Source organism: Tasmannia lanceolata, unplaced genomic scaffold, assembly GCF_043159265.1.
Source record: "Tasmannia lanceolata isolate RefF3 unplaced genomic scaffold, GAP_Taslan_0.1 ptg000003l, whole genome shotgun sequence".
Lineage (NCBI taxonomy): Eukaryota > Viridiplantae > Streptophyta > Magnoliopsida > Canellales > Winteraceae > Tasmannia > Tasmannia lanceolata.
The window spans coordinates 43,372,038-43,394,695 of NW_027518680.1; the positions used below are offsets into that span (position 1 = coordinate 43,372,038).

General features: G+C 39.3%; 1 long non-coding RNA gene across 3 annotated transcripts; it reads left to right on the forward strand.

Moving 5' to 3' along the window:
- The first annotated feature begins 1,922 nt into the window (after positions 1 to 1,922).
- LOC143854767 (uncharacterized) lies at positions 1,923 to 22,471 on the forward strand. Of its 3 annotated transcripts, XR_013237581.1 has the most exons (6): positions 1,923 to 2,311; positions 4,159 to 4,252; positions 5,917 to 5,958; positions 6,059 to 6,125; positions 21,850 to 22,084; positions 22,190 to 22,471. It is a non-coding gene; the product is annotated as an uncharacterized LOC143854767 (long non-coding RNA). The 3 variants fall into 3 exon arrangements; XR_013237582.1 differs by lacking the exon at positions 5,917 to 5,958; XR_013237584.1 differs by lacking the exons at positions 5,917 to 5,958; positions 6,059 to 6,125 and having other exon boundaries at positions 1,933 to 2,311.
- The last annotated feature ends 187 nt before the right edge of the window (positions 22,472 to 22,658 follow it).

Sequence of the window (22,658 nt, forward strand, 5' to 3'; positions counted from 1 at the left end):
AAGGACTACACAAGAACCTGTTCTGGAAGGAGTCACTAGAGCTGCAGAGCCACCTGCTGAAGAGGATATTGAGGAAATTCCAAGAACGGCAGTGGAGGAAAGTGGCAAAGCTGGGACACTGTTTTTGAACAAAAGTTGAGTGGCAAAGCTACCAGGGTAATAAAGGAAAGAAGTGTTTTTCAGAGTAATCACAGGTCATGTGTCTGGGTCTGAGTCGATGTACCAGCAGTCATCCATTCCTTGATTAGTATACAAAGAGGTAAAGAATACATTTCCATTACTGGGGTCGCCAGTTCCTCCTCGATTGTTCCAACCTTGATTCCATTTGTTGTTCCAACTCTGATTCTGATGATTGCCTTGGTTCCAATGACCTTGGCCTCCTCGTCGACCTCGTCCTCTTTGGTTTCCTTTTCCTTGAGATTTTGACTTGGATGTGTTGCTGTGCAGAACTCTGTTGAAATCCGTGGCATATAGTCCCGTATGCGTACGTGTACTTTATATGCTTGCTGTATTTCGTTTAGTGAGTGTGTTATCGAGTGTAGAGATGGGCTTCCTTTAAAGAAGCCTTTGATTAGTAGGGGCGGAACGAGTTGCCTTCACCTTTCGACGTTCAACGGATTAACCTTACCATCTTTCTTTCTGAAAACTCTCTCTCCATGTTTGCCTTCTATTTCTGAAGGGGAGTTAAGGTCAGGAAAGCAGGAAAGCAAGTCAAGTGGAGCGAAGGGCTTCCTTTCAAGAAGAAGAAGTGAAACGATCAAGTGGTTAAGCGAGTTGTTTCCTGGCTTGATTGATTTAATTCCTTGCCCTTTGTTAAGAATTGTGCTTCGCCGCTGGGTCGAATAAGGTAGCTTCGCGGCGAGCGGACAGGAAAAACATGGCCCTATTAGTAAGCCGGCAGATCATCACATCAATTTGTGATTGGTACTATGCCCGCCTTAGTGCTAATCAGGCGCTCGATCCAGAATTCTTCGAGAGGGAGGTTGAAAGACGTGATCTTTCATGGCGCTCGGAAGCCAAGCTGCATGGCCCGCCCTTGCCTGGGTAGAAGAGGTCAATATTTATATATATAATCAAACAGGGCGACCTTGTAGTCGGCGAATGAGCGAACATTTCTGGTTTGCTTGACATGAATGAGATTCTCGTCCCCGCGAACCGGACCGGAGACAATCTATCTATAGGATCACATCTCTATACTAGGCGGGAATGGGACGAATCCGGGCCTTTCCCGTGCACATCCGCTTAGGCACCCGACCTTAATTCTTCTTTATTGATGAGGCCTTCCCTCCCCTCGCTACACTCAGGAAAGGGATTCCCTCGACATAGAGGTGTACTGATCAGCCCAACAGAATGTCATTGGTCCTATGTAATCTTTGTGTATGTGGTTGCAAAATTTTAGAATTGTAGCCTCTGTGCATGTGATTGAGATGTTGTATTTTCTAAGATAAATATCTTGTTGGATCTTCTCTTCTATGGCCAACTCTAATGATGCAATCTCCTTATATTAGTGTGCGAGTGTATATTACAATCTATTGCATGAGATCATGTTCAACTTGCTACCACTCAAGCATGAAAAGGTTTAGCCCAACCAAGAATGCTAGTTCAGGTTGTTTGGGTGGTGTAAGGAAGTTGGAAATGAATAACCGGGCTTGAAATTATATTATGTCCAACGGTGATGGAATTCCTAGTGCTAGGTTGTTCATTTTTCACTTGTGTCATGTCGAGAGTCTATTGTGTGCTGTGGTTCGGCCCAATGGAAGGACCACGATGCACTACAACAAAACTCGCCTTTCCCTGCCCATTTTAGTTATGTCCGTAGGGATAAATTTACTTTTTCCCTACAGATTTTAATTCCATAGGGAAATGCACAATATCCCTAACTCCATTTCACCTATGGTTTTTAAAGTAATCCGTAGGCATAGATGGACATTTATGCATACGGTAACCTCTTACCTATGGAAACTACTTATGTCCAGTAGGGATATGGTATGTTTTGCCTACCGTCAGTTAGATAAATCCGTGGGTATACCAAATCTAATTTTTTCCCTACTAATTTCTCAATTTGGAGTCCCACGCGCGCTCGATATTTCCTCTCCCATTTTGACCTAAAATCGACTACCTGCTCGATATTTCCTCTCCCATTTTGACCTAAAATCGAGTACTACCTACCCAAACAAAAGCCATCTTGCCTTTGTCTCTCTTCTCTCTCTGCAAGCTCTCTCCAAAGAATAAGGTTTTCCCTAGGTCATCTTCAACCACTCGTCTGCGCTCTCCTCTGCAAAGGAAGAAGAGATTTTTATCAAATCTGCAGGTATGGCTCTCCTCTCTCTCTCTCTCTCTCTCTCTCGCTCATCTGGTTTTTTCCCACCCCTAACCCTATGCCTGATTATTGAGACATGTTTTCCCTTGTTTTCTTTTGTTTTCCCCTTCAAATCTCTCCTTTTTCAGAAGCCATTTTCGAAGCCCGGTTTAGCAAAACTGACTTTGGAAAGAAAACCATTTCTGTTGCTTTCCTCTGATTTTAATTTCAAGTTTGACTGCTAATAGTTTGGGTTTTCTTCACCTCTCCCTTTCATTGCTTTCATTAGGGTTTCGTTTTTTTCCTTTCTCTGCATTCAAAACAACAAAGGACAGGAGGGTTTCTACTGGTTTTTGGTTTTCTTCGCCTCTCCCTTTCATTGATTTCATTAGGGTTTTGGTTTCAAGCTTTCAGATGAAGATTCATTGTAGAGTTAGGGTTTTGTTTTTTTCCTTTCTCTGCATTCAAAACAGCAAAGGACAGGAGGGTTTCTACTGGTTTTTGGTTTTTTCTTTGTCTGCATTCAAAACAAGGAAGGAAAGGAGGGTTTCTCATATTCCCTTCCTACTGAATCACGAGAGCAGAGTTAAAGTGGTTCGCATGATATTTTTCGAATGGTGTGGGATGGATATGTTTGAGGTTAGATCTTTAATTTTTGTTTCAAGCTTTCAGATGAAGATTCATATATAGCATATTGGTGGAATCTGAGATTTCCTTTTGGTAATTTTCTCTAAGGATTTGATATTTATTTGGGTTTTAAGAAATCAAAGCAGTTCTTGATCTTTTGGGGATTTTTTTGTTTGGTTTTTTGTTCTTTTGTTTCATTTTTTGAAGCTTTCAATGGGTTTGTGGAATATCTGGTGGACTATTATGCTTTTCTTTGGCATGTTGCTACAAAATAAGATCTTCTTAATGTGTTTTAGAGAATTACAGCAGGTTATTGGGTGCTTTGATCTTTTTATGTTGGTTGTTATTTAATTGGTGACTTGTCAACCATCAGGCAGACTTGGCAAGTACTTTTAAGAAAACTATATGGCCTTCATACCTCGGTATCAAATATTGTTTTTTATTTCACAGAGACTGGACTGCTAAGTTATACTCATATTTTTCTTTGTTTGTTTGTTTGTTTATTGTACCTTTGTTGCTTAGAAGTTTACAATATAAGCTATGGCATCTGAATTTGATACCACTTCTAGAATGTGTATGATTTTGAATGAATATTAATATGCTAAGTGACTAAAACACGGAGAAAAATTGCCAACTGGGCATGTTTTTAGAATGATTTTCCAGCTTGTTGTGCTCAACTGTGTTTTTTCTTGCATCTGTTAGTTGTCATGCTCATCTACTACTAATGAATTTCTAATGTAAATTCTGAAATATGAATGAACTGCTACTAGTTTGGTTGGAAACAAATGAATTCTCATAGATGAAGCATACTTTTATATCTGACCCTAAGTGAAGCATATTTTGGTTTCTGAGAAACTTGATCCTTTCTCAAAGATGATTCTAACACTTGAGTATAAGTTACATCAATTGAAAGAGAAGTGCAATCCACCTAAATTATGGCCTCAAGCTGTAATTGGTGGTCCATGGATGTTGTAATCGTATTGAACATGCTGCAGCCCTGCAAGAAAAGCCATTGCTTTGGGTAGTCTGCCCAATGACATAAGAAAACACCTTCATTGTTTTCACCTTCACCTTCATTGTTTTCTTAACTCCAAAGTCATGTTAAACGTTTTAACACACCTTCAATGTTGTATATACATGCTTCTAATTAATTTTCCTTAAGATTGTCGTAATGATCAAACAGTATGAGCATGAAGTTGGATTCATATTGTATTTTTAATTGATCATGACAGAAACTTGTTGAAGGATTATTTTAGTTTAAAGCGTTCCAAGAAGCTCCAGCTCAAAGATAGGTTGTTCTCATTGTCATCAGTTACTTCACAAGAAGTATGTATTCTATACATCACACCAATTTGATGCTACTAGCACTTGCTTCATTTTTTCTTCCCACATGTCTTTTTCAGAGCAGTGTATATCTATTTGGTTGTTCGTGCAAGATAAAATAGATTATGAAGTATTAGATTCTTGAATATCAATCATACATTTATTAACCATTTTTTAATGGAAAGAAAATCCTTTCTTTTTATGCTATGGCAAACGTACCCCTATTTGCTATCTATGGCAGCATTAGGAGCGATGCTTGGGGCGACCTTGACACAAGTGTGTGTTGAACTGATAGTGTTTGATTGGGATGACCTTTGCATAATTTTAATCTGATTCTTTTTATCTAGGAATTTTTTTATGCAGTGTATGCTTTTATGAACTGATATTTGCATGTACAGTACGATGTGGTATTTTTTGGGTCTCTATTCTCTCTGTCATCACAAATCACCTGTAATCACAACACCATTTGTAATCAATATTGTTTGATTTTATTCACAAATGACATGTAATCACAACACCATTTTATGAGATGATTCATATATTTTTTGAACTGATATTGTTTGAGTTTATTAGATTTGCTTTCTATCGTTGCTTAACTCGTATGCTTTTGTTCTAACAAGGAGATATGCTCATCTGATTTACTATTGTACTCATGAAATATTTGTTTTCCTTTTGTCCCTAGTTGTGTACGCAATTGGTTAGTTTCTTGGGTAAGTAAAGAGGGGATCTTGGTTGGTTAAAAGGAAGTTTTGGTGAATGAATTTAGGTTGAAACAAAGCTAGTAATTGGTTGGGAAAAGTGGGTTTATTGATGAAAGTTAGTGGGTAATCAAGGTGGAAAGGGTATTTTGATTCAAGTATGGTGGGTGGTTAAAGAGTGGAAGTATATTGTGGCTGTTACAAAACAAGGTGGCTGTAATCGATTGTAGGGGTGAGATGAAACTAAAGAGGTTGGTATCATTCAAACAATTATTGGGTGTGTTTCAATCGGATGAGGTAAAGGTTGGAGGACAAGGGCTTGGGTTTATGGCCATAGATAGGAAATATGTAGAGGGTTTATGAGTAATACAAAAGGGTGCGAAGGACTGATACGGTTGGCTGAACTATGACAGGTTTAGAATGGGTTTGGGGGGCCTCCTATGCTTAGGGGATCCTTGGTCATTACATGTATTTAACAGCACAACCAAAACGTTGGTCATTACATTTATTTATAGAATGTGATGCCTTCTTGCTTGCCAATTCCTACTCAAACACAATTTCTAAAAGACTTAACTTTTGGAAACTCCTCAACGACCAGAATTTTGACAAACTTCTTAAATGCAAATTGAAGTGAATGTTGAGTGCTGACACAGTCATGGCCATGAGTGCAAAGCTATTATCACTAAGCACTTAGAGGTATGTTTCCTATTGTTGAGGCTCCAAGGTGTGATCTCAAAGGTGCATAGGATTTTTTGTTCTGTCGATTGGCACTGCTTTTTCAGTGATGCAGTCTAATTACGTCGTTACTCTGTTTGCTCTGTATTCTGTTGCTCCTTGTTCTGAATTTGGTTACCTTGTTCTCCTGTCATTATTTGGTACATATAGTTTTGAGTGAAAATTTATTGATGGCCAGTCCTTTGATTATATCTGATATTTGTATGTTTATCACATGCAAATGATGATTCGAAGCAACTACGGAGACCATTTGTTATGCTACCCACCTTGGAACATGTATTTTTCTTCTATCTTTTATTCATAGGATTATCTTGGGACATGTATTTTACTATCTTTTCTTCTTTTGTTTTTTATTTTCAATGATGTCATTATGCAGATCATTAAAGAGAAATACCCAAATCCTTCATTGGCCACTCATTCAAAATTTGCCTTTTCAATATTAGGTCAGTGCACTAGTCTAGTGAGTTTGGGATTGTAGCATCCTCTAGGCTGCACTCAGTTTTGCTCACAAAGAATCAATTTGTAAATATCTAAAGCTTTAATTTGTGTTATGATTTTTTGAATCTATTTTATAATTGGCTCAACGCGCTTCATCAGGATGTCATTTTGCTTTAGTTTCTCAATTTGCTATGGAACAGCACTGTTATTTTTGTAAGTGATTTTATAGGTGTGAGGCCATATAGTTCAGTATTTTTCAAAACGGGTTGTACGGTCCACTTCATAGGAAGATCCATACCACATATTTATATTAGGCCACAACATAAATAAGTTGTGACCCAATAATCATTTTCATAAGATGATCCTAACCCTCCCATCAAAAAGAGGTTTCCATAATGTGCAGTCCCTGTATACAAAGGAGGGTTAGGATCATCCTATGGGACTGAGTTTTGGGACAGAACCTATTTACATTGTGCCCGACTTGTAAGTTAAACCTAAGGAACTTAATAGTTCCACTTCTAGATTTTGTTTACACTAACGAAGACGCAACTTTTTAACACATGAGTAAGGCAATATGATGCTGTAGACACCCCATTTTCACCGACCTCCTTTTTTTTCCCATAGATGAATAAATTCCCGAAGTTGAAAAATGCCCATTTACAAGTTATTGCTAAAAGCCTTTCTGAAGCGCGAGTGACCCCTGAGCTCGGCAAATTGGCCCAAGTCGCACCCCAACCCATGGTCTTGGGTTTAATCCGAGCTTAATATAAATAAATGCAGAGTGAGGTGAATCAGATGCATAGGAGTGCCCTGTAAGTGAATTAGAGAAGAGAAGATACATTAGAGAGGGTTGTCCAAGGAATAAATGGGGTCAAATATATCATTTCTCTTAGGGGTCTGTTCTACCCAGGCACCCCTCTCTGAGATTAAAAGAGTAGTTATAAATACACTTGAGGAGGGCTGTCTATAGGAAATTAAACGGGGTTTTCATTTATCACTTTCCTTTAAAAGGCAACTAGAATTAGGGTTAAAAAAAAAGGGGGTTTTCTTCTCCCCAAGAGAGAAACCTCATAGGCAGCAGCCGCAAGGACAGGTTTTCTCATTTTTGAGAAAAAAGGGGAGCCGAACCCTAGATTATTTTTTTTACCTTCTTCTTCTCCACCCCATCAACCACCCCATCTTCATCTCCTCCGGTGATCCTCACCGGAATCCGACAACCTCCATCACCACCACCATCGTCTTCTTCTCCGATCGGACTCCCCACGCCAGTCGGATCTACCCAAACCACCACTACCTCATCCATTACCTTCACCCTCTCTAAAACCCACACTAATCAGCAAACCCCAAAAACAGAGGAAGATAAAAATCTGGAACAGCCTCTATAACCCGCCATCTCCACCGAATCCGACCCTAGCTAGCCTCCACCTCCACCTTCATTTCTCAGCCACCGATTCAACTTTCTCCTCCGGGAACCCTCGCTGGAATCAGGCCAAAATCCCTTTGAATCCACCATCTCTTTTTCATCTTAGATTTCTGGAGATTCTTCATTTTATTTCAACAAGGAGAGAGAGAAAGAGATTCCCATCGTATTCCTCGGCCATCTTGCCGGAGCTCCGGAATCCGAACCCCAAATCCGGCCAAGCCATCTTCATCTTCCTCCATGGAAATTCCCAGATTGGCGATTGCAAGGTGAATTTAATCACCACATATTCGGCTCCAAAGGAATTTGAGCGTGAGAAAAAAGCCCCAGCAGAAAATCGAAATCCCTTTTTAGAAAGAGGAGAGGCACGCTTGGTTGGTGAAGAACCTTCAACACAGGGAACTAAATTTCTACTCGAGTTCTTCTGGTTCTGAAACGTGGGTTTCTTCTTCTTTTCGTGGGATTGTGAGAAGACAGAGAACAAGAATCGAAACAGGAGAGAGGCTTCGGCTTTTTCTCTTCCTCGATTTTGGTAGAGATCCAATTCCAGTCATTTTTCTTGGCCAAATGTCCCTGCTCTGGTAAATCGGAGCTCAGATCGTCGTCCATAGCATTGAAATCTACTTTGTTGGCTTCGTCGGCATTTATGATCATGGCGGTCATCTTCATTGACGGCTTCTAATAATTTTAGTAATTCGCAGTGCTATTCTGAATCCAGCACAAGGTAACTCTTCTATACCTTTGTATGGCTGAAATTTTGCATAGATATCTACCTTGTTTTTCTGGTATTGTAGCAGCAACTCATGAATTGAGTGCTAATTTGGCTCTTGAATATGAGATGACAATTTTTTATTTTTGGTGATGAATGGATGATAGAGGGATGTGGGCTTAATTGATGTAGAAAATCAGATTATTACTCTACTCCATGTCATGAGTATGAGTATCATCTGATTTCGCAGGAGACCCCATGTCGAGGGTTTGGTTATATGAACTATTTGATCTCATTCCCTACCCCATGTCGTGGGTATTATTTGCTTGTTCTCTTGGATTCTGAAGCATTTGCAGGTTTCTTAAACTTGATACTCCTCGGTATATGTTGGCTGTTTCTCTGTTGAATTAAATTCTTGTTCTCTTATTTTTATTTTTATTTTTATTTTGTTATTGGAAAGTAATGCATGTCGATTGGATAATGGTGATTAAATGATTTCTTCGTCCCTGGTGTTTTGGGTTACTCATCAGTCTTCATTGTCTCATCTGAAAAATATGAGTTCATTATTGCGATGATAGGGATACTTTGAGCCCTCCTTTGTATATAGGAGACTTGCCCAGTCTCATCTGAACCCTTGTTTACGTCATTTGTGTCTCAGAGACAAGCCTTGTCTCATATAGAGAGTTTCCCCTTTAGGAGGCTACCTAGCCTCATGTTAGAGTGGCCTCCCCTTTTAGAGCGAGTCTTTGACTTGGTAGTGTTATTAGAGAGTCTCTGAGTCATTTGTACTCCCTCCCTAGTGTTATTAGTTAGGAGTTTTTTTTATTAGAGACTAACTCAGTCTTATTAGAGCTTTGGTCGTTTGAGATCTTAGATTCGTTTCCTCTGTTCTTGAGACACTTCTTTACGTGTTGTGGTTTGTCTCTTTGAGACGTTAGTTGCTTGTTCGGGGTTTCCCCTTTAGATTTAGGGCTTTGCCCTAGTTTGTGGTATTACTTGCGTGTTCCCTTTAAGAGTGAAAACATTCTAAAGGTCCAAAAGCATTGGAATATTTTAAAATCCAAAAACATTAGAAATTTGAAACTCAAAAACATTTAAAAATTTTAAAAGTATCAAAAACATTTGAAAAACATTAAAAACCCTTCATTCATTTGGAGTGTTAGGTTTTAGTTAGGAGAGTTCGATTTTCGAACTACGTTGGCTTGATTCTCTTCCAAGAGGTACGTAGTGCAGCTTGAGATTCTTATCTCAGGTCCCGCCAAACTTTGTAAATAAATATACTTTAAACCTTTTTTCTTTAAAACCGTGTTTTCAAAAAGCTCTTCCTTTAGAGTTAGGAGTTTCTCCTAGATAGAGAGTTTCTTTTAGAGTTAGGGGGTTTGTCCTTGATTTGTTGTGGTTGTTGTGTGCTTGTTTTAGAGTTAGGGGTTTGTCCTAGAGTTATAGGAGTGCCTGCGTCCGGTCAGTGAGGGATTCACATCGCCGACTGATGACTAGAATATGATGCGTTAGTCAACCCTTTGTTTTCCTTAGGAAATACAGCCTAGTTACACATAGGTTGTAGGAACCACCTGCATTAGCTTAGGGCTAACCTGCATTTAGTTAGGGCATATAGGGTGTCCTAAAATCTACAATTCACTGGAATTTAAATAATCCTTCAAGAAGCTTTAATAACTAGTCCGGTCTTTTAGATCAAGTCTAAGATAGATGTCTAGGTGTCTTAGGCATCATAGCTTAAAATAGGCGCGAAGAACTACGTTGCCTTGATTCTCGTGGAGGCGGGGATACGTAGGCTTCTTTGGATGAATATCAGACCATCCGAGGACTCGAGCTAAATCGTTTAGAGTCTTAGGATTTATTGTTTTGTTATGTTGTGTGTTTTGCTGTGTTTTCTTACTTTCATGCGTGGACCTTATACCTTTAGCTGTAGCATGCATGTGTTTGTCCCACCAGAACTTAGACACCCATTAGGCATGTCACGCATAACCTAGCGATGCTTAAGTGACACACTTCTTTCATTTATGTTGAGTATGCTTATTATTTCATCCCCGAGTCATGTATGATTAGGTAGACGTCTTCTCGGGGGTATTTCGTTCTCATTTCATATGATTTTCGCCCGAAACTCTTCGAGGTTAATAATAAATGGCATAAGAGACCAAGTGCTTGCACTCGGACGAATTGGGGGTGCTCTTCGGACCTTCCCCATTCGTAATCAGGCACGGACCGTTTGTATCTCTGGTTATCCGCTGCAGACAGAGCATTTGTTTTGGTTCCATGGCGTATCCATGGATGGCGACTCTGAGTTATTTTCAGGTACATCTTGGTTTCGAGCCCTGGCTCCGGATCAGGATGTACCTCATTCGTTTTGTATCGCCACTCATGCTTTGCTGTGAGAGTAGCACTTATTTTGAGAGTTCCTTGGTAGAGCTCTCCTTCACATGTGGAGATCTTTGAGGATTGGAGGGGGACCTCGCGTCCCTCGTCGCACTCGTCCTCTCAGGATCGGGGTCCACATGCTGGTGACTCTGCTGGGGAGTTCTTGAAACATTGCCTAACTTTGTAAAAATGCCATTTTTATTATTTTTGGAGAAATTTGGGTGAAAATCATTTTAAATGGGAACTTTGTCGTTAGAATCCAGGGGCACCAAATAAGTGCGTAAATAAAACAAGGGTTCACACACCACTTTCATCCATGCATATATTATCTGTTTTGTGGTTACTTTCTGCTATGGTTTGCTGTGGATATCCTATCAGATGACCTATTCGAGATACTATGAGTAGGAGCCGTAAGGGCTATACCCGCCTTCTAGTGCCACCGCACCAGTAGTATACTCAGCACCTGGACGCTTCGTGTGTAAAACAGACATAGTTCATACACTGGACTCTATGCCACAGTGTACAAGTAACTATGCACCCAGCCAGGTGGACCTCGCAGTGGTACCCCTTCTATATATTGCATTGTCCTCTTGTTTGCATATAGTGACGAACATGTGTTACTTACACTTGTGGAGCCTAGAGTTAGGGGCCTTATCCTATTTATAGATCAGGGTAGCTCACTTTATGTGGCTACAGGCGCGGTCCTAGCACACTCATCAGTCTGTCTTGAGTCGAGATTTCCTTGACTCTGCTAGATTAGAATTAGGGCTGGTGCCCCTGGTTAGGATATATGTGTATGTATATATATACCTATATATACTGATTATGTATATTAGGGTTCTCCTCTTAGTTAGAGTTCCTTATTCATTTCAATTGGTTATATCCATTTTCTGTTCAGATCTAGGTCTAGTCAGTGGATTTTGCTTGTCATTTCCTTGGCTTGGTTCTGTCCCTTGATCTGTTGATTATAGGATTTGACCCGTTGTCATATATGTTCTCACCTTTGGTCGGTCCTTCATTTGGTAACCTTTCTCTAGTAACCATATTCCGAGCTTATCTGACCACCGTTATTCATATACCTTTGGTTGAGTTGTAGGAATCCTTTCTAGCGTCGTCATGCTGCGGGATTTTGTCCAGAATATTTTGAGCATGACCGCTATCCTTTAGAGTTAGTTAAACCATGAGTTTACCTTAACTTCACTTTATTGTATAGCTGTTATGCTGCCGGATTTTACCTGGAACATTTTGAGCACGACTGTTACTCTCCAAAGTCAGGGATATCCATGAGTTTGTTGTACCGTGATCCTTTTGTTTATTCCTATTTATCCATTTGTGGATTATCATCAGATTCTTGACTTTGGTCATAATCTATTTTTTAATCTTTTGTACATATAATTGATTCATATTTTCCATCATGGATTTTCCTTTCTTATATCGTGATCATTGATGGATTAGCTAAATCTTGCCTATTTCTCACGAGTGCATGATTGTTGTTGAGGTCCAAACTCATTTAGATTAGGGGTGTTTATCATTCTTAACTTTTTCATACCTCCAAAGAGAGCAGCCATATCTCAAAAAGACTTAAAGGGATAAATTGAAGATTCTTTGAGATCTTGTTGGTATAGGTCATGTTATCAATGCCTACCTTTCTTTGACCTTCAGAGGACCACCATTTCTAAGGTTTCTGAACCAGGGTCGAACTTCTTAGCCAGCATTATCATAGAGGAAGGCGTACTACTTGTGAACTTCAGTGTCAATTCCTTGTCTCTGTTCACCTGTTATGTTTCAAGAGTCATATGTCAAGTATCTTGTTTCAAGATTCGTCCTTTGTGACATTTATACCAACTCCTAGATTGAAAGTTGGTGAGTCTTGTAGTGTCAATGTCAAAAAAGAAAAAGAAAAAAAAAGAGTGTGTGTCATGTTTATCAAGTCTTTCGTATTCAGAGTCAGTGTTCTGTTTTCTATCAGAACGGATGAAGAGCCCATAGAGGCGTGTCTGTGAGTCATCTATGTACTTCAAAGTTTTCAATTCAATAAAGCATTTGGTTCTGTATCTTCAATTTTTTATGATTCACTCTTGGATTTAATGTTTAAAATAACTAAAGACACCATTTTCGGATAAAAATGCATACGAAATTCCCTTCGAGATCTGAAAGAAGGTCAAACAAGAGGAAGAGCGTTTAGCATAGCCACTTGAAGAAGAAATCGAAGCTATTGATAGTGGTATCGAAATTCGAAACTCGGGAATGATGGAGTGGCAAAACTTTATCTCCCGAGGAGCGCAAAGAATTGATAAACCTGTTTATAGGGCTTTGAGGTAGTCTTGCTTGATCCTATAAGGATAAACCAGGGGAATGCCCTGTCGTTGAGCAAAGCAAGACTTCATCGGCTTTAGACATCCAGTTGAAGAGTAAAATTTTAAAGAGATGAGCATCAGACATCCTGTGGAGCTGATGAGATAATGAGGGAATGCTTTCATCCAAGGAAGTCGTATTATAAATTTGAGCCTTAAAAAGAACAATTGGGCTGCATATTTTCAGTATGATTTCGAGGTGGAACATTTCAAGAGTAAAGACATTCCACATGTTAAAAAAAAAAAAAAAGGAGACAAGGAGTTGTGGAATCTTGAGCATAAATTCAAGATCTTCGAGATGAGAGTGGAGCACAACGGTTGAAGTATTGCCTGACACGCCGTCAGACTCTTCGAAAAAAAATTCTAAATCTTTGAACCTTAAGCAAAAGAGCTTGTACATCAAATACATCAGGAGGCCATCCTTGGACGTCTGAACTTTTGTGGCCAAAATCCCAACGTTTAAAAAATCCTTCTACAAACCCTTTGAGCCGAAAGTAAAATTAAACCATTTATTTTCAAACACATTATAAACCCGGGGCATTTACGCCACCCGAACTACGTCGGACCTGATCCCTAACTCTTCAAGGGGTACGTAGGCAACCTGATTAATTCAGGTTCGGTCAAACCTTGAGATAAAATCCCTTTCAAATTTTGAAGCTAAGTGCTAAACCATTCTTTGAAAAACCCCAAAGTGAACTACGCGGATCTGATCCTCCATTTTTGAGGTACGTAGGTAGTCTGGCTAGACCAGATTCGGTCCAAATCGTTTGAACCAGAACATCCTCCCCTTTTGAACCCAAGCTCTTCTAGAAAGTCCTTCTAGTGCAAGCGAAAGTTGATACAAGTGGTCTTTTAGACTGAAAACTTGGAAGGCAAAAGTTGTGACTTCTTTTGAAGAGAGAAATCAAGGAGATGGAGAAGTAGTCTTCAAATAGGACAGGATCCCAGAATCCGAGAAGTGTCAGTGAGACTTTGCTTTGATATCCTTTTTAAACTAGGGGCATTGAAACTGAGCAATCTGAATGGGGTAACAACCATGACGGAAATTCCGGTGGAGGAAACTAGAGCCTCTTGACATAGTTTTCGAGAGTACTCTAAGAGTGGCTAGCCTTACCATAATAAAATAACACATTTTATCTAAGGGTGAATCAAAAGTGAGTCAAGTCCCTTGAGTAATTTGAGTCTTCTTTGATTGAGTCATTGAAAGTCTTTTTCTTATTTTTATCATTTTTTCTCTCTCAATGTCCGAAGTGTTTGGCACTGGAAGAGCGAGAGTGCACCTTCTGAAATGCGAAAAAAGTTCAAAGTAGATCCTGGTTTAGAAATCAAGGAAAGGGCAAGGGACATTTTGTTCAAACTTGGCAGAGAAATCAAAGCCTCAAGTAGTGAGCAATGGAATAAAAAATTCTCAGACTCATCCATTGTGGATATCCTTTTACCCATATACCAGAGAAAGAACCCATCCAAACTTGAATTTTCTTACCTATCCTGGTTTTGCTCTCCAATGAATCCTGTCATGGAAGTAATCATACTAAGGGCATCTTTTATGACTTGCGTCATAAAAGATATCAAATACAAGATAATTGAGATAAATATTTTCAGCAAATAGAAGCAAGAGAAGCTTGAACGCTCTCTTGAATCAAATTCCTCAATTGAACTCATTCTTTGAAAGAGTCAATGTTTCATAAATTCTAGTCCCCAGCGGAATCTAGAGCCTGCTTTTGCAGTTTTTTAAACCCAGCAGAATGTAGTTCCCTTGTTAAAAGGAGTCAATACCCTAAAATTCTTTCAAGTTACTTGAGTTTGGTTTTCAGCAATGATCATGCACTCCCATTTATTCTCGACAGGAGATAGCTATGCTATCAATGAACTCGATATAAGATCGATAAACCCATCAATCATGTTTGCAAGCCCTTTGGGCCTAAAAAAAAAATTTTCTTTGTTAAACCCAAACAAGGGGCATTTTTTTTTTTTTTAAGGAAAAAAAAATCTTTTGATTGCTAGTTGGTGAGGTGCCAAGTAGTGGCCTGTTTAATTGTTGCTTAATGAAAAGTAGTTTCGCCTTGGTATTGAATGTTTGGGAGAGAAGTAGTTTCCTCAAATATTTGAATAGCGAGATGATTAGCAGTGAAATGTCAAGTAGTGACTTGCTTAATCATCGCTTCGCAATGTGTCCCTGCCTAACAGGTTAGGAGTCAGGCATATCTACGAGGAGGTTTGTATGGATCTGTGTTGCATGATGGGCATACAAACCTGGATTTATATAGAGCCGTGTTACATCACGGGCATATAAATCTGGGGTCTTGTGAGATAATTTAGCAACTCCTTTGTTGATTTGAGACTCTTTGAGTAGTTAAGACCCTTCGAGTGTTACAGACTCTTCGGGTAGTTGAGACTCTTTGAGTATAAATATTTTTGTATTAATTTGAGACTCTTTGAGTAGTTAAGGCCCTTTGAGTGTTACAGACTCTTCGGGTAGTTGAGACTCTTTGAGTATAAATATTTTTGTGTTGATTTGAGACTCTTTGAGTAGTTAAGGCCCTTTGAGTGTTACAGACTCTTCGGGTAGTTGAGACTCTTTGAGTATAAATATTTTTGTGTTGATTTGAGACTCTATGAGTAGTTAAGGCCCTTTGAGTGTTACAGACTCTTCAGGTAGTTGAGACTCTTTGAGTATAAATATTTTTGTGTTGATTTGAGACTCTTTGAGTAGTTGAGACCCTTTGAGTGTTACAGACTCTTCGGGTAGTTGAGACTCTTTGAGTATAAATGTTTCTGTATTGATTTGAGACTCTCTGAGTAGTTAAGACCCTTTGAGTGTTACAGACTCTTCAGGTAGTTGAAACTCTTTGAGTATAAATGTTTTTGTGTTGATTTGAGACTCTTTGAGTAGTTGAGACCCTTTGAGTGTTACAGACTCTTCGGGTAGTTGAGACTCTTTGAGTATAAATGTTTTTGTGTTGATTTGAGACTCTTTGAGTAGTTAAGACCCTTCGAGTGTTACAGACTCTTCGGGTGGTTGAGGCTTTTTGAGTATAAATGTTCTTGTGGTGATTTGAGACTCTTTGAATAGTTAAGGCCCTTTGAGTGTTACAGACTCTTCAGATAGTTGAGACTCTTTGAGTATAAATGTTTTGTGTCGATTTGAGACTCTTTGAGTAGTTGAGACCCTTTGAGTGTTACAGACTCTTCGGGTAGTTAAGGCTCTTTGAGTATAAATGTTTTTGTGTGTGTTTGAGACTCTTTGAGTAGTTGAGACCCTTTGAGTGTTACAGACTCTTCGGGTAGTTGAGGCTCTTTGAGTATAAAGGTTTCTATGTGAGTTTGAAGCTCTCAGAGTGTTATACTTTTTGAGTGATTATTTTGGACTCTCAGAGTGTTACAGACTCTTTGAGTGAATTGTTTTAGACTCTCAGAGTGTTACAAACTCTTTGAGTGATTGTTTTGGACTCTCAGAGTGTTACAGACTCTTTGAGTGAATTGTTTTAGACTCTTAGAGTGTTACAGACTCTTTGAGTGATTGTTTTGAGACTTTCAGAGTGTTACAGACTCTTTGAGTGATTTGTTTTAGACTCTCAGAGTGTTACAGACTCTTTGAGTGATTGTTTTGGACTCTCAGAGTGTTACAGACTCTTTGAGTGAATTGTTTTAGACTCTCAGAGTGTTACAGACTCTTTGAGTGAATTGTTTTAGACTCTTAGAGTGTTACAGACTCTTTGAGTGATTTGTTTTAGACTCTCAGAGTGTTACAGACTCTTTGAGTGAATTGTTTTAAACTCTCAGAGTGTTACAGAATCTTTGAGTGATTTGTTTTAGACTCTCAGAGTGTTACAGACTCTTTGAGTGATTTGTTTTAGACTCTCAGAGTGTTACAGACTCTTTAAGTGATTATTTTGAGACTCTCAGAGTGTTACAGACTCTTTGAGTGATTGTTTTGAGACTCTCAGAGTGTTACAGACTCTTTAAGTGATTGTTTCACATTTGTTTGAGTGATTGATTTACATCTGCATTGATAATGGTCTGCATTCTCTAAAAGTAATTTCATTGTGTTAGTTTTCTTAAAGCTTTGTTGTTAAAAAGAGTGTGTTTGTGTTTGCTTTAATAGAGCCCCTGCGTATTTGTTTTAGATAGTTGAGTCGTGAGTATTAGAGAGAGGCCATCTCATTGAGATGTCGTTATTGCCGAGTTAAGGGTCGGTGAGAGGTTTTCTCCCTTTTGCTTGCAGTTTTTTATTCTCGTAGGGTTACTTTGTTGTGTGCCTTTGTGAATACCATCTTTAGAACCCAAAACCCAAAAAAAATAAAAATGCTTTATTTTCGGGTCGGCCGAAATGTGTTGTCTGGTCAGCTTTGGCATTCGCGCGTTACATACGCTCTGCCAAAGAGGGGCATCTGTAGACACCCCATTTTCACCGACCCCCTTTTTTTCCCATAGATGAATAAATTCCCGAAGTTGAAAAATGCCCATTTACAAGTTATTGCTAAAAGCCTTTCTGAAGCGCGAGTGACCCCTGAGCTCGGCAAATTGGCCCAAGTCGCACCCCAACCCATGGTCTTGGGTTTAATCCGAGCTTAATATAAAGAAATGCAGAGTGAGGTGAATCAGATGCATTGGAGTGCCCTGTAAGTGAATTAGAGAAGAGAAGATACATTAAAGAGGGTTGTCCAAGGAATAAATGGGGTCAAATAAATCATTTCTCTTAGGGGTCTGTTCTACCCAGGCACCCCTCTCTGAGATTAAAAGAGTGGTTATAAATACACTTGAGGAGGGCTGTCTATAGGAAATTAAAGGTGGTTTTAACTTATCACTTTCCTTTAAAAGGCAACTAGAATTAGGGTTAATAAAAAAAGGGGGTTTTCTTCTCCCCAAGAGAGAAACCTCATAGGCAGCAGCCGCAAGGAGAGGTTTTCTCATTTTTGAAGAAAAAGAGGGGCCGAACCCTAGATTTTATTTTTTTTACCTTCTTCTTCTCCACCCCATCAACCACCCCATCTTCATCTCCTCCGGTGATCCTCACCGGAATCCGACAACCTCCATCACCACCACCATCGTCTGCTTCGTCTTATTCTTCTTCTTCTCCGATCGGACTCCCCACGCCAGTCGGATCTACCCAAACCACCACTACCTCATCCATTACCTTCACCCTCTCTAAAACCCACACTAATCAGCAAACCCCAAAAACAGAGGAAGATAAAAAATCTGGAACGGCCTCTATAACCTGCCATCTCCACCGAATCCGACCCTAGCTAGCCTCCACCTCCACCTTCATTTCTCAGCCACCGCTTCAACTTTCTCCTCCGGGAACCCTCGTCGGAATCCGGCCAAAATCCCTTTGAATCCACCATCTCTTTTTCATCTTAGATTTCTGGAGATTCTTCATTTTATTTCAACAAGGAGAGAGAGAAAGAGATTCCCATCGTATTCCTCGGCAATCTTGCTGAGCTCCGGAATCCGAACCCCAAATCCTGCCAAGCCATCTTCATCTTCCTCCATGGAAATTCCCAGATTGGCGATTGCAAGGTGAATTTAATCACCGCATATTCGGCTCCAAAGAATTTGAGCGTGAGAAAAAAGCCCCAGCAGAAAATCGAAATCCCTTTTTAGAAAGAGGAGAGGCACGCTTGGTTGGTGAAGAACCTTCAACAGAGGAAACTAAATTTCTACTCGAGTTCTTCTGGTTCTGAAACGTGGGTTTCTTCTTCTTTTCGTGGGATTGTGAGAAGACAGAGAACAAGAATCGAAACAGGAGAGAGGCTTCGGCTTTTTCTCTTCCTCGATTTTGGTAGAGATCCAATTCCAGTCATTTTTCTTGGCCAAATGTCCCTGCTCTGGTAAATCGGAGCTTAGATCGTCGTCCATAGCATTGAAATCTACTTTGTTGGCTTCGTCGGCATTTATGATCATGGCGGTCAACTTCATTGACGGCTTCTAGCAATTTTGGTAATTCGCAGTGCTATTCTGAACCCAGCACAAGGTAACTCTTCTAAACCTTTGTATGGCTAAAATTTTGCATAGATATCTACCTTGTTTTTCTGGTATTGTAGCAGCAACTCATGAATTGAGTGCTAATTTGGTTCTTGAATGTGAGATGATAATTTTTTATTTTTGGTGATGAATGGATGGTAGAGGGATGTGGGCTTAATTGATGTAGGAAATCATATTATTACTCTACTCCATGTCATGAGTATGAGTATCATCTGATTTCACAGGAGACCCCATGTCGAGGGTTTGGTTGTATGAACCATTTGATCTCATTCCCTACCCCATGTCGTGGGTATTATTTGCTTGTTCTCTTGGATTCTGAAGCGTTTGCAGGTTTCTTAAACTTGATACTCCTCGGTATATGTTGGTTGTTTCTCTGTTGAATTAAATTCTTGTTCTCTTATTTTTATTTTTATTTTTATTTTGTTATTGGAAAGTAATGCATGTCGATTGGATAATGGTGATTAAATGATTTCTTCGTCCCTGGTGTTTTGGGTTACTCATCAGTCTTCATTGTCTCTTCTGAAAAATATGAGTTCATTATTGCGATGATAGGGATACTTTAAGCCCTCCTTTGTATATAGGAGACTTGCCCAGTCTCATCTGAACCATTGTTTACGTCATTTGTGTCTCAGAGACAAGTCTTGTCTCATATAGAGAGTTTCCCCTTTAGGAGGCTTACCTAGCCTCATGTTAGAGTGGCCTCCCCTTTTAGAGCGAGTCATTGACTTGGTAGTGTTATTAAAGAGTCTCTGAGTCATTTGTACTCCCTCCCAAGTGTTATTAGTTAGGAGTTTTTTTTATTAGAGACTAACTCAGTCTTATTAGAGCTTTGCTCGTTTCAGATCTTAGATTCGTTTTCTCTGTTCTTGGGACACTTCTTTACATGTTGTGGTTTGTCTCTTTGAGACGCTAGTTGCTTGTTCGGGGTTTCCCCTTTAGATTTAGGGCTTTGCCCTAGTTTGTGGTATTACTTGCGTGTTCCCTTTAAGAATGAAAACATTCTAAAGATCCAAAAGCATTGGAATATTTTAAAATCCAAAAACATTAGAAATTTAAAACTCAAAAACATTTGAAAATTTTAAAAGTATCAAAAACATTTGAAAAACATTAAAAACCCTTAAATCATTTGGAGTGTTAGGTTTTAGTTAGGAGAGTTTGATTTTCGAACTACGTTGACTTGATCCTCTTCCAAGAGGTACGTAGTGCAGCTTGAGATTCTTATCTCAGGTTCAACCAAACTTTGTAAATAAATATACTTTAAACCTTTTTTCTTTAAAACCGTATTTTCAAAAAGCTCTTCCTTTAGAGTTAAGAGTTTGTCCTAGATAGAGAGTTTCTTTTAGAGTTAGGGGGTTTGTCCTTGATTTGTTGTGGTTGTTGTGTGCTTGTTTTAGAGTTAGGGGTTTGTCCTAGAGTTATAGGAGTGCCTCCGTCCGGTCAGTGGGCGATTCACATCGCCGACTGATGACTAGAATAGGATGCGTTAGTCAACCCTTTGTTTTCCTTAGGAAATACAGCCTAGTTACACATAGGTTGTAGGAACCACCTGCATTAGCTTAGGGCTAACCTGCATTTAGTTAAGGCATATAGGGTGTCCTAAAATCTACAATTCACTGGAATTTAAATAATCGTTCAAGAAGCTTTAATAACTAGTCTGGTCTTTTAGATCAAGTCTAAGATAGAGGTCTAGGTGTCTTAGGCATCATAGCTTAGAATAGGCGCGAAGAACTACGTTGCCTTGAATCTCGTGGACGCGGGGATACGTAGGCTTCTTTGGATGAATATCAGACCATCCGAGGACTCGGGCTAAATCGTTTAGGGTCTTAGGATTTGTTGTTTTGTTATGTTGTGTGTTTTGCTGTGTTTTCTTACTTTCATGCATGGACCTTATACCTTTAGCTGTAGCATGCATGTGTTTGCCCCACCAGAACTTAGACACCCATTAGGCATGTCACGCATAACCTAGCGATGCTTAGGTGACACACTTCTTTCATTTATGTTGAGTATGCTTATTATTTCATCCCCGAGTCATGTATGATTAGGTAGATGTCTTCTCGGGGGTATTTCGTTCCCATTTCATATGATTTTTGCCCGAAACTCTTCGAGGTTAATAATAAATGGCATAAGAGACCAAGTGCTTGCACACGGACGAATTGGGGGTGCTCTTCGGGCCTTCCCCATTCGTAATCAAGCACGGTCCTTTTGTATCTCTGGTTATCCGTTGCAGACAGAGCATTTGTTTTAGTTCCATGGCGTATCCATGGATGGCGACTCTGAGTTATTTTCAGGTACATCTTGGTTTCGAGCCCTGGCTCCGGATCAGGATGTACCTCATTCGTTTTGTATCGCCACTCATGCTATGCTGTGAGAGTGGCACTTATTTTGAGAGTTCCTTGGTAAAGCTCTCCTTCACATGTGGAGATCTTTGAGGATTGCAGGGGGACCTCGCGTCCCTCGTCGCACTCGTCCTCTCAAGATCGGGGTCCACAGATGCAAGTCAGCAAGTGCATGTAATTTAACGAACTATATAAAAGACATTGAATGGACAACTACTAATCCACTTGTTGAATGGACTCTCTTACAACTCTTGTCGCTCCTTCTACCGCTCCTAATCCACCCGCTGATTTGCCTACCACTCCTCTTGTTGCTACTCCTAATCCTCTTCCAATTACTCTTCGTACTAATCCCCTTCCTACTGCTCCTTATACCAATCCTATTGTTGCTCGGTATCCTCCTGTTTCATCTCAGACTAATGCTCATAATGACCAGGTATTAATATTTTTTTGTTCTGCAAGTTTGAGTGCATGATAGTTCTTATGGTTTGATGAATGAAATTTTTATTTGTGGTTGTATGTGCAAAACATTTACGACTTAATTGTTTTCAGATTCATGAATGTATTCCATGCAAGTTGATGAATAGTGAAGGCGACATTGTGGTAAAAGGGTTCCTCTAAAGTGACGATCCCAACCGAATTGTAGGGGGAATAGTGAGGAGTGGGATGATGTGAAGTAATGATCAATGGCGAAATATCCCGACAAGCGAAGTTGCTAAGGCTGAATGGAAAATTGCAAGTCTTCGTGGATGCCATAGGAAGTAACATTGCTTGGCCTCGTGCATTTGTAAGTGTACAAAAAATTTAAATTGCAAGTTACATTCCTGAAATGAATTTACTTTATATGCACGTGTTGATATATAATTAACTTATATATGCTTTTTGTTTGTAGGTTAGATTGTTAAATCACAACTAAATGATGGGGATCGAGGAGATGATGAAGAGGAGATGCTAAAGGTGATGTTTCTTAAAATCATTAAATGATGAATGTCGAACAATATATATTTTGTCAAGTTTAGTTGAGAGGATAATTTCAAGACTTGATGAATTGTGATTTTAAAGTTATTTAAGTAAAATGTCTAACTTTTTCTTTATATTTGTTATATGATGTTGTGGAAAAAGTGAATGTTATTATTGTAGGAATTTTGATATTATTTATATATGTTTTGTGGAATGTACTGGTACAACATGTCATAGGAAAATATTGTTTAATGGATTAAAAAAATTGAAAAGACTATCCCTACGGATTCAATTTTGAGATTCTGCAGAGAAAAACACCTTCTCCCTACTGCTTTTGGACATTCCGTAGGGAACAGTACCTTGTCCCTATGGATTTTTTGAAATTCTGTAGCGAAAAACAG